The following is a 13551-nucleotide window of genomic DNA, read 5'->3' on the forward strand; positions in this document are numbered from 1 at the left end:
CTAACCCTAACCCTAACCCTAACCCTAACCCTAACCCTAACCCTAACCCTAACCCTAACCCTAACCCTAACCCTAACCCTAACCCTAACCCTAACCCTAACCCTAACCCTAACCCTAACCCTAACCCTAACCCTAACCCTAACCCTAACCCTAACCCTAACCCTAACCCTAACCCTAACCCTAACCCTAACCCTAACCCTAACCCTAACCCTAACCCTAACCCTAACCCTAACCCTAACCCTAACCCTAACCCTAACCCTAACCCTAACCCTAACCCTAACCCTAACCCTAACCCTAACCCTAACCCTAACCCTAACCCTAACCCTAACCCTAACCCTAACCCTAACCCTAACCCTAACCCTAACCCTAACCCTAACCCTAACCCTAACCCTAACCCTAACCCTAACCCTAACCCTAACCCTAACCCTAACCCTAACCCTAACCCTAACCCTAACCCTAACCCTAACCCTAACCCTAACCCTAACCCTAACCCTAACCCTAACCCTAACCCTAACCCTAACCCTAACCCTAACCCTAACCCTAACCCTAACCCTAACCCTAACCCTAACCCTAACCCTAACCCTAACCCTAACCCTAACCCTAACCCTAACCCTAACCCTAACCCTAACCCTAACCCTAACCCTAACCCTAACCCTAACCCTAACCCTAACCCTAACCCTAACCCTAACCCTAACCCTAACCCTAACCCTAACCCTAACCCTAACCCTAACCCTAACCCTAACCCTAACCCTAACCCTAACCCTAACCCTAACCCTAACCCTAACCCTAACCCTAACCCTAACCCTAACCCTAACCCTAACCCTAACCCTAACCCTAACCCTAACCCTAACCCTAACCCTAACCCTAACCCTAACCCTAACCCTAACCCTAACCCTAACCCTAACCCTAACCCTAACCCTAACCCTAACCCTAACCCTAACCCTAACCCTAACCCTAACCCTAACCCTAACCCTAACCCTAACCCTAACCCTAACCCTAACCCTAACCCTAACCCTAACCCTAACCCTAACCCTAACCCTAACCCTAACCCTAACCCTAACCCTAACCCTAACCCTAACCCTAACCCTAACCCTAACCCTAACCCTAACCCTAACCCTAACCCTAACCCTAACCCTAACCCTAACCCTAACCCTAACCCTAACCCTAACCCTAACCCTAACCCTAACCCTAACCCTAACCCTAACCCTAACCCTAACCCTAACCCTAACCCTAACCCTAACCCTAACCCTAACCCTAACCCTAACCCTAACCCTAACCCTAACCCTAACCCTAACCCTAACCCTAACCCTAACCCTAACCCTAACCCTAACCCTAACCCTAACCCTAACCCTAACCCTAACCCTAACCCTAACCCTAACCCTAACCCTAACCCTAACCCTAACCCTAACCCTAACCCTAACCCTAACCCTAACCCTAACCCTAACCCTAACCCTAACCCTAACCCTAACCCTAACCCTAACCCTAACCCTAACCCTAACCCTAACCCTAACCCTAACCCTAACCCTAACCCTAACCCTAACCCTAACCCTAACCCTAACCCTAACCCTAACCCTAACCCTAACCCTAACCCTAACCCTAACCCTAACCCTAACCCTAACCCTAACCCTAACCCTAACCCTAACCCTAACCCTAACCCTAACCCTAACCCTAACCCTAACCCTAACCCTAACCCTAACCCTAACCCTAACCCTAACCCTAACCCTAACCCTAACCCTAACCCTAACCCTAACCCTAACCCTAACCCTAACCCTAACCCTAACCCTAACCCTAACCCTAACCCTAACCCTAACCCTAACCCTAACCCTAACCCTAACCCTAACCCTAACCCTAACCCTAACCCTAACCCTAACCCTAACCCTAACCCTAACCCTAACCCTAACCCTAACCCTAACCCTAACCCTAACCCTAACCCTAACCCTAACCCTAACCCTAACCCTAACCCTAACCCTAACCCTAACCCTAACCCTAACCCTAACCCTAACCCTAACCCTAACCCTAACCCTAACCCTAACCCTAACCCTAACCCTAACCCTAACCCTAACCCTAACCCTAACCCTAACCCTAACCCAACCCTAACCCTAACCCTAACCCTAACCCTAACCCTAACCCTAACCCTAACCCTAACCCTAACCCTAACCCTAACCCTAACCCTAACCCTAACCCTAACCCTAACCCTAACCCTAACCCTAACCCTAACCCTAACCCTAACCCTAACCTAACCCTAACCCTAACCCTAACCCTAACCCTAACCCTAACCCTAACCCTAACCCTAACCCTAACCCTAACCCTAACCCTAACCCTAACCCTAACCCTAACCCTAACCCTAACCCTAACCCTAACCCTAACCCTAACCCTAACCCTAACCCTAACCCTAACCCTAACCCTAACCCTAACCCTAACCCTAACCCTAACCCTAACCCTAACCCTAACCCTAACCCTAACCCTAACCCTAACCCTAACCCTAACCCTAACCCTAACCCTAACCCTAACCCTAACCCTAACCCTAACCCTAACCCTAACCCTAACCCTAACCCTAACCCTAACCCTAACCCTAACCCTAACCCTAACCCTAACCCTAACCCTAACCCTAACCCTAACCCTAACCCTAACCCTAACCCTAACCCTAACCCTAACCCTAACCCTAACCCTAACCCTAACCCTAACCCTAACCCTAACCCTAACCCTAACCCTAACCCTAACCCTAACCCTAACCCTAACCCTAACCCTAACCCCTAACCCTAACCCTAACCCTAACCCTAACCCTAACCCTAACCCTAACCCTAACCCTAACCCTAACCCTAACCCTAACCCTAACCTAACCCTAACCCTAACCCTAACCCTAACCCTAACCCTAACCCTAACCCTAACCCTAACCCTAACCCTAACCCTAACCCTAACCCTAACCCTAACCCTAACCCTAACCCTAACCCTAACCCTAACCCTAACCCTAACCCTAACCCTAACCTACCCCTAACCCTAACCCTAACCCTAACCCTAACCCTAACCCTAACCCTAACCCTAACCCTAAACCCTAACCCTAACCCTAACCCTAACCCTAACCCTAACCCTAACCCTAACCCTAACCCTAACCCTAACCCTAACCCTAACCCTAACCCTAACCCTAACCCTACCCTAACCCTAACCCTAACCCTAACCCTAACCCTAACCCTAACCCTAACCCTAACCCTAACCCTAACCCTAACCCTAACCCTAACCCTAACCCTAACCCTAACCCTAACCCTAACCCTAACCCTAACCCTAACCCTAACCCTAACCCTAACCCTAACCCTAACCCTAACCCTAACCCTAACCCTAACCCTAACCCTAACCCTAACCCTAACCCTAACCCTAACCCTAACCCTAACCCTAACCCTAACCCTAACCCTAACCCTAACCCTAACCCTAACCCTAACCCTAACCCTAACCCTAACCCTAACCCTAACCCTAACCCTAACCCTAACCCTAACCCTAACCCTAACCCTAACCCTAACCCTAACCCTAACCCTAACCCTAACCCTAACCCTAACCCTAACCCTAACCCTAACCCTAACCCTAACCCTAACCCTAACCCTAACCCTAACCCTAACCCTAACCCTAACCCTAACCCTAACCCTAACCCTAACCCTAACCCTAACCCTAACCCTAACCCTAACCCTAACCCTAACCCTAACCCTAACCCTAACCCTAACCCTAACCCTAACCCTAACCCTAACCCTAACCCTAACCCTAACCCTAACCCTAACCCTAACCCTAACCCTAACCCTAACCCTAACCCTAACCCTAACCCTAACCCTAACCCTAACCCTAACCCTAACCCTAACCCTAACCCTAACCCTAACCCTAACCCTAACCCTAACCCTAACCCTAACCCTAACCCTAACCCTAACCCTAACCCTAACCCTAACCCTAACCCTAACCCTAACCCTAACCCTAACCCTAACCCTAACCCTAACCCTAACCCTAACCCTAACCCTAACCCTAACCCTAACCCTAACCCTAACCCTAACCCTAACCCTAACCCTAACCCTAACCCTAACCCTAACCCTAACCCTAACCCTAACCCTAACCCTAACCCTAACCCTAACCCTAACCCTAACCCTAACCCTAACCCTAACCCTAACCCTAACCCTAACCCTAACCCTAACCCTAACCTAACCCTAACCCTAACCCTAACCCTAACCCTAACCCTAACCCTAACCCTAACCCTAACCCTAACCCTAACCCTAACCCTAACCCTAACCCTAACCCTAACCCTAACCCTAACCCTAACCCTAACCCTAACCCTAACCCTAACCCTAACCCTAACCCTAACCCTAACCCTAACCCTAACCCTAACCCTAACCCTAACCCTAACCCTAACCCTAACCCTAACCCTAACCCTAACCCTAACCCTAACCCTAACCCTAACCCTAACCCTAACCCTAACCCTAACCCTAACCCTAACCCTAACCCTAACCCTAACCCTAACCCTAACCCTAACCCTAACCCTAACCCTAACCCTAACCCTAACCCTAACCCTAACCCTAACCCTAACCCTAACCCTAACCCTAACCCTAACCCTAACCCTAACCCTAACCCTAACCCTAACCCTAACCCTAACCCTAACCCTAACCCTAACCCTAACCCTAACCCTAACCCTAACCCTAACCCTAACCCTAACCCTAACCCTAACCCTAACCCTAACCCTAACCCTAACCCTAACCCTAACCCTAACCCTAACCCTAACCCTAACCCTAACCCTAACCCTAACCCTAACCCTAACCCTAACCCTAACCCTAACCCTAACCCTAACCCTAACCCTAACCCTAACCCTAACCCTAACCCTAACCCTAACCCTAACCCTAACCCTAACCCTAACCCTAACCCTAACCCTAACCCTAACCCTAACCCTAACCCTAACCCTAACCCTAACCCTAACCCTAACCCTAACCCTAACCCTAACCCTAACCCTAACCCTAACCCTAACCCTAACCCTAACCCTAACCCTAACCCTAACCCTAACCCTAACCCTAACCCTAACCTAACCCTAACCCTAACCCTAACCCTAACCCTAACCCTAACCCTAACCCTAACCCTAACCCTAACCCTAACCCTAACCCTAACCCTAACCCTAACCCTAACCCTAACCCTAACCCTAACCCTAACCCTAACCCTAACCCTAACCCTAACCCTAACCCTAACCCTAACCCTAACCCTAACCCTAACCCTAACCCTAACCCTAACCCTAACCCTAACCCTAACCCTAACCCTAACCCTAACCCTAACCCTAACCCTAACCCTAACCCTAACCCTAACCCTAACCCTAACCCTAACCCTAACCCTAACCCTAACCCTAACCCTAACCCTAACCCTAACCCTAACCCTAACCCTAACCCTAACCCTAACCCTAACCCTAACCCTAACCCTAACCCTAACCCTAACCCTAACCCTAACCCTAACCCTAACCCTAACCCTAACCCTAACCCTAACCCTAACCCTAACCCTAACCCTAACCCTAACCCTAACCCTAACCCTAACCCTAACCCTAACCCTAACCCTAACCCTAACCCTAACCCTAACCCTAACCCTAACCCTAACCCTAACCCTAACCCTAACCCTAAACCCTAACCCTAACCCTAACCCTAACCCTAACCCTAACCCTAACCCTAACCCTAACCCTAACCCTAACCCTAACCCTAACCCTAACCCTAACCCTAACCCTAACCCTAACCCTAACCCTAACCCTAACCCTAACCCTAACCCTAACCCTAACCCTAACCCTAACCCTAACCCTAACCCTAACCCTAACCCTAACCCTAACCCTAACCCTAACCCTAACCCTAACCCTAACCCTAACCCTAACCCTAACCCTAACCCTAACCCTAACCCTAACCCTAACCCTAACCCTAACCCTAACCCTAACCCTAACCCTAACCCTAACCCTAACCCTAACCCTAACCCTAACCCTAACCCTAACCCTAACCCTAACCCTAACCCTAACCCTAACCCTAACCCTAACCCTAACCCTAACCCTAACCCTAACCCTAACCCTAACCCTAACCCTAACCCTAACCCTAACCCTAACCCTAACCCTAACCCTAACCCTAACCCTAACCCTAACCCTAACCCTAACCCTAACCCTAACCCTAACCCTAACCCTAACCCTAACCCTAACCCTAACCCTAACCCTAACCCTAACCCTAACCCTAACCCTAACCCTAACCCTAACCCTAACCCTAACCCTAACCCTAACCCTAACCCTAACCCTAACCCTAACCCTAACCCTAACCCTAACCCTAACCCTAACCCTAACCCTAACCCTAACCCTAACCCTAACCCTAACCCTAACCCTAACCCTAACCCTAACCCTAACCCTAACCCTAACCCTAACCCTAACCCTAACCCTAACCCTAACCCTAACCCTAACCCTAACCCTAACCCTAACCCTAACCCTAACCCTAACCCTAACCCTAACCCTAACCCTAACCCTAACCCTAACCCTAACCCTAACCCTAACCCTAACCCTAACCCTAACCCTAACCCTAACCCTAACCCTAACCCTAACCCTAACCCTAACCCTAACCCTAACCCTAACCCTAACCCTAACCCTAACCCTAACCCTAACCCTAACCCTAACCCTAACCCTAACCCTAACCCTAACCCTAACCCTAACCCTAACCCTAACCCTAACCCTAACCCTAACCCTAACCCTAACCCTAACCCTAACCCTAACCCTAACCCTAACCCTAACCCTAACCCTAACCCTAACCCTAACCCTAACCCTAACCCTAACCCTAACCCTAACCCTAACCCTAACCCTAACCCTAACCCTAACCCTAACCCTAACCCTAACCCTAACCCTAACCCTAACCCTAACCCTAACCCTAACCCTAACCCTAACCCTAACCCTAACCCTAACCCTAACCCTAACCCTAACCCTAACCCTAACCCTAACCCTAACCCTAACCCTAACCCTAACCCTAACCCTAACCCTAACCCTAACCCTAACCCTAACCCTAACCCTAACCCTAACCCTAACCCTAACCCTAACCCTAACCCTAACCCTAACCCTAACCCTAACCCTAACCCTAACCCTAACCCTAACCCTAACCCTAACCCTAACCCTAACCCTAACCCTAACCCTAACCCTAACCCTAACCCTAACCCTAACCCTAACCCTAACCCTAACCCTAACCCTAACCCTAACCCTAACCCTAACCCTAACCCTAACCCTAACCCTAACCCTAACCCTAACCCTAACCCTAACCCTAACCCTAACCCTAACCCTAACCCTAACCCTAACCCTAACCCTAACCCTAACCCTAACCCTAACCCTAACCCTAACCCTAACCCTAACCCTAACCCTAACCCTAACCCTAACCCTAACCCTAACCCTAACCCTAACCCTAACCCTAACCCTAACCCTAACCCTAACCCTAACCCTAACCCTAACCCTAACCCTAACCCTAACCCTAACCCTAACCCTAACCCTAACCCTAACCCTAACCCTAACCCTAACCCTAACCCTAACCCTAACCCTAACCCTAACCCTAACCCTAACCCTAACCCTAACCCTAACCCTAACCCTAACCCTAACCCTAACCCTAACCCTAACCCTAACCCTAACCCTAACCCTAACCCTAACCCTAACCCTAACCCTAACCCTAACCCTAACCCTAACCCTAACCCTAACCCTAACCCTAACCCTAACCCTAACCCTAACCCTAACCCTAACCCTAACCCTAACCCTAACCCTAACCCTAACCCTAACCCTAACCCTAACCCTAACCCTAACCCTAACCCTAACCCTAACCCTAACCCTAACCCTAACCCTAACCCTAACCCTAACCCTAACCCTAACCCTAACCCTAACCCTAACCCTAACCCTAACCCTAACCCTAACCCTAACCCTAACCCTAACCCTAACCCTAACCCTAACCCTAACCCTAACCCTAACCCTAACCCTAACCCTAACCCTAACCCTAACCCTAACCCTAACCCTAACCCTAACCCTAACCCTAACCCTAACCCTAACCCTAACCCTAACCCTAACCCTAACCCTAACCCTAACCCTAACCTAACCCTAACCCTAACCCTAACCCTAACCCTAACCCTAACCCTAACCCTAACCCTAACCCTAACCCTAACCCTAACCCTAACCCTAACCCTAACCCTAACCCTAACCCTAACCCTAACCCTAACCCTAACCCTAACCCTAACCCTAACCCTAACCCTAACCCTAACCCTAACCCTAACCCTAACCCTAACCCTAACCCTAACCCTAACCCTAACCCTAACCCTAACCCTAACCCTAACCCTAACCCTAACCCTAACCCTAACCCTAACCCTAACCCTAACCCTAACCCTAACCCTAACCCTAACCCTAACCCTAACCCTAACCCTAACCCTAACCCTAACCCTAACCCTAACCCTAACCCTAACCCTAACCCTAACCCTAACCCTAACCCTAACCCTAACCCTAACCCTAACCCTAACCCTAACCCTAACCCTAACCCTAACCCTAACCCTAACCCTAACCCTAACCCTAACCCTAACCCTAACCCTAACCCTAACCCTAACCCTAACCCTAACCCTAACCCTAACCCTAACCCTAACCCTAACCCTAACCCTAACCCTAACCCTAACCCTAACCCTAACCCTAACCCTAACCCTAACCCTAACCCTAACCCTAACCCTAACCCTAACCCTAACCCTAACCCTAACCCTAACCCTAACCCTAACCCTAACCCTAACCCTAACCCTAACCCTAACCCTAACCCTAACCCTAACCCTAACCCTAACCCTAACCCTAACCCTAACCCTAACCCTAACCCTAACCCTAACCCTAACCCTAACCCTAACCCTAACCCTAACCCTAACCCTAACCCTAACCCTAACCCTAACCCTAACCCTAACCCTAACCCTAACCCTAACCCTAACCCTAACCCTAACCCTAACCCTAACCCTAACCCTAACCCTAACCCTAACCCTAACCCTAACCCTAACCCTAACCCTAACCCTAACCCTAACCCTAACCCTAACCCTAACCCTAACCCTAACCCTAACCCTAACCCTAACCCTAACCCTAACCCTAACCCTAACCCTAACCCTAACCCTAACCCTAACCCTAACCCTAACCCTAACCCTAACCCTAACCCTAACCCTAACCCTAACCCTAACCCTAACCCTAACCCTAACCCTAACCCTAACCCTAACCCTAACCCTAACCCTAACCCTAACCCTAACCCTAACCCTAACCCTAACCCTAACCCTAACCCTAACCCTAACCCTAACCCTAACCCTAACCCTAACCCTAACCCTAACCCTAACCCTAACCCTAACCCTAACCCTAACCCTAACCCTAACCCTAACCCTAACCCTAACCCTAACCCTAACCCTAACCCTAACCCTAACCCTAACCCTAACCCTAACCCTAACCCTAACCCTAACCCTAACCCTAACCCTAACCCTAACCCTAACCCTAACCCTAACCCTAACCCTAACCCTAACCCTAACCCTAACCCTAACCCTAACCCTAACCCTAACCCTAACCCTAACCCTAACCCTAACCCTAACCCTAACCCTAACCCTAACCCTAACCCTAACCCTAACCCTAACCCTAACCCTAACCCTAACCCTAACCCTAACCCTAACCCTAACCCTAACCCTAACCCTAACCCTAACCCTAACCCTAACCCTAACCCTAACCCTAACCCTAACCCTAACCCTAACCCTAACCCTAACCCTAACCCTAACCCTAACCCTAACCCTAACCCTAACCCTAACCCTAACCCTAACCCTAACCCTAACCCTAACCCTAACCCTAACCCTAACCCTAACCCTAACCCTAACCCTAACCCTAACCCTAACCCTAACCCTAACCCTAACCCTAACCCTAACCCTAACCCTAACCCTAACCCTAACCCTAACCCTAACCCTAACCCTAACCCTAACCCTAACCCTAACCCTAACCCTAACCCTAACCCTAACCCTAACCCTAACCCTAACCCTAACCCTAACCCTAACCCTAACCCTAACCCTAACCCTAACCCTAACCCTAACCCTAACCCTAACCCTAACCCTAACCCTAACCCTAACCCTAACCCTAACCCTAACCCTAACCCTAACCCTAACCCTAACCCTAACCCTAACCCTAACCCTAACCCTAACCCTAACCCTAACCCTAACCCTAACCCTAACCCTAACCCTAACCCTAACCCTAACCCTAACCCTAACCCTAACCCTAACCCTAACCCTAACCCTAACCCTAACCCTAACCCTAACCCTAACCCTAACCCTAACCCTAACCCTAACCCTAACCCTAACCCTAACCCTAACCCTAACCCTAACCCTAACCCTAACCCTAACCCTAACCCTAACCCTAACCCTAACCCTAACCCCTAACAAAGGTATTACCTTTGATGAGGTGCCAGCGTGCCAGCGTGAAGGCAGTCCCCCACTACCAGAAATTATGCAGTCGAGATTCCCACATTTGGGGAATTCGCAAGGGTCAGCACAGCCCAAGTGCAATGACTGAGCCTCACCTTGGGCGAATCACCTTCCTGATCATGGTCTCACCCCTACCAGGTAAGTATGCTTTGGGAAAGCAGATGTAGAGGGACCCTCTCCCCACTGCAGAACACAGGAAAAGGATAAAGATCAGGGGGCGGGGTAGACCATGACAAGCAGGAAGGAAGGGAGAGTTAGGGGGCGCGATTGCAGGGCAATGGACTTGATCAAAGGTAAGGGAAGGGGCTGAAGGAAATTCTGGTCAAAAATCCCTATGTGTAGCACCCTCTACCATCCCCACTGGATATGAATTGATCCACTACCGGCAAGCATCGTTCACCCGTTCATGGACCGATACCTACGTGTGGAGAGAGCCTACGTGAATTTTTCACGATTTCTGTATTTAAACAACAAATGAAAACCGGTCTGTTTGCCCATTGCGATGTCCATTAGTTCCCTGTTGAAAATCACAGTGGGTGCGCAGTGCTTTAGCAGTATTCTACAGTTTTTTTTCCAGGAAGGCAACGACACCCACTCATAGTGGAAAAATAGTCTGCCCCTCTCTGGCAAAAAAACCTTGATCATTTTTACATCAAACCCTAACCCTAACCCTAGCTTTAAACCTCTGGTCCAAACCCATAACGAAAGGCAATCCAAAACAAGACAAGCACCTCATTTGTGGAATTAAAACACACTCTCCAATTGGCAGTTGCTTTAAGGCTTTTTCCTCTGAGCTAGGTTTAGTGACAGAATTTAGAATTTGGTAACAAATCAAAAACAACGTGTCAAAAGAGGGTGTTGCTATCGGAGCTCTTACATGCTACATGCTACAGGCCCAGTGCTACTTTACTGGGTATGACTGTTTGACCTCTTGGGCCTGGAAGTCTGGTTGTAATATTATTTAAAGGGTCAAACTGCATGAAGTGTGCTCAGGCCCAGAGTTACTTTGCTGGGCATGAATGTGTGACCTCTTGGGCTTGGAGATCTGCTGTTTCCTTTATATAAAAGCTCAAATGGCCTGAAGTGTGCCCAGGCCCAGAGCTACTTTACTGGGTATGATTCTGTGACCTCTTGGGCTTGGAGGTCTGTTTCTAGTTTTGGTTAAAGGGTCAAATTGCATGAAGTGTGCCCAGGCCCAGGTCCAAATTGTGCCCAGGCATGGAGCTAGGTCGCCGGTCATCAGCACGTGCGCCCTTCAACCCTTGAAAACATGAGCCCCAGGGGGAGTGCGGAATCGAATATGCACGGCCTTCGAGCTACCAACTGGGCATCAGGGCTGGACCCATCAGAAAGCCTTTCCGTCACATGCTCGTTTTCCACGCCTTCATCGCAGGTAGCCTGCGAATTTAAAACTGACGCACATTTTATTCTTTTCCCCATTTATCCTTTTATATCTCTCCGCTACTTTGGAGAAGAGAGACGCACCCAGGCTCATTGGAAAGCTCTAGATCTCAGCTTTCAGGCTAATCTAGGGCCATCCAAATCGGACCCACAGTTCTAACACTATGGTGTGCGCATGCGGCAAGAGTCTGTGTGACTCGCAGTGACGCCGGTTCTCGCTCATCCGTCTGGAGCATAACGCTTTATCGATTGATATCTCTGGGCTCCTTTGGAGTAGAAAGTCTGTTCAGGACTCTTTGGAAAGGGCTGCATCTCCCCTGTAATTGGCTTTGAGCGGCACGCGGATCGGACCCACCATTCTCACGCTACGATTTTTTAAAGCCGCCAGGGAAGGGACGAACACGTGGCAGGTTGCGTTGGTTAGGGACAGTCATGGAGGCGATGCACACCGAGTTGCAGGCCATTTCAACCTGGCCCGACCTAAATGTGAGTATTCAAGTGTGAGTATGGTGTGCACGCGTGTGTTTGCGCGTGCTTGCGTGTGTTCGCGTGTGCGTGTCTGCGTGTGTGTGTGTGCCTCGCGGTGACGCAACTTCTCACTCATCCGTCTTCAGCATAACGCTTTATCGGTTAATATCTCTGGCCTCCTTTGGAGCAGAAAGTCGATCGATGGCTCGTTGGAAAGGTCTGGATCTCGGGATTAAGCCTGTCTGAGCAGCATCTGTATCAGACCTAGCCTTTTCACGCTATGGGTTTTTAAAGCCAAAACCCTGTGGGATGAGTTTCCCCACCATTTTTGCCAATGAGCGAATGTAACAGTGGTTGCAAGGGAGGGCCCGCCAAAAACCAAATCCCAAAATGAAAGAGCGGCTGGACTCTTTGGACATATACCAGTGGCCTGCAGCTCGAGAGGGGCGGGCTTAAATGGTCTAGTCTGAAGAGGGGTGCTTAAGTCTGGGTCCGATGATACAAGGGGAGACGGTGTGTGGCCTGGCTGGGTGAGGTTGCAGTTTGCTGGGCATGAGAGATTGGTGTGTAGTGCCCTGGAGGTGTGATTGTTCCAGGAGGGGCAAGGTGGCGTAGTGTGGCTGGGAGAGGGTGCGCTTCACTAGGCATGTGGTTGTGAGTTGGAGGCCCATTGCTTTGAATGACAGAAAGGGTCTGATTTGTTCCCAGGTTTAAACATACTTTGCTAGGCATGACTGTGAGACCTCTTGGGCTTGGAATTCTGGTTGTATTATTATTTAAAGGGTCAAACTGCATGGTCTGCCCAGGCCTATAGCAACTTTGCTGGGCATGACTCTGTGATCTCTTCGGTTTGGAAGTCTGGTTGTAGTATTATTTAAAGGCACAAAGTGTATGAAGTGCGCCCTGGCCCAGCACTACTTTGCTGGGCATGACCGTGTGACATCTTGTGCCTGGAAGTCTGTTTCTAGTTTGATTTAAAGGCTCAAACTGCTTGAAGTGTGCCAAAGCCCAGCACTACTTTACTGGGTATGATTCTGTGAGCTCTTGGGCTTGGAGGTCTGTTTCTAGTTTTGGGTAAAGGGTCAAACTGCATGAAGTGTGCCCAGGCGCAGTGCTACTTTGCTGGGTATGATTCTGTGACCTCTTGGGTCTTGAAATGTGGTGCTTTGAAAAATTTAAAGAGTGAAACGGTCTGAAGTGTGCCCACGTTTAAAGCAACCTTACTGGGCATGA

At 49.8% G+C, this 13551-nt stretch overlaps 1 non-coding gene across 1 annotated transcript; it reads right to left on the reverse strand.

The window, feature by feature from the left end:
* Positions 1–10431: 10431 nt before the first annotated feature.
* On the reverse strand, positions 10432–10595 carry LOC118243008 (U1 spliceosomal RNA). Its single transcript, XR_004777147.1, has one exon. It is a non-coding gene; the product is annotated as a U1 spliceosomal RNA (small nuclear RNA).
* Between the last annotated feature and the right edge of the window lie 2956 nt (positions 10596–13551).

Source organism: Electrophorus electricus, chromosome 20 (genome assembly GCF_041902795.1).
Source record: "Electrophorus electricus isolate QZ-2024a chromosome 20, ASM4190279v1, whole genome shotgun sequence".
NCBI lineage: Eukaryota > Metazoa > Chordata > Actinopteri > Gymnotiformes > Gymnotidae > Electrophorus > Electrophorus electricus.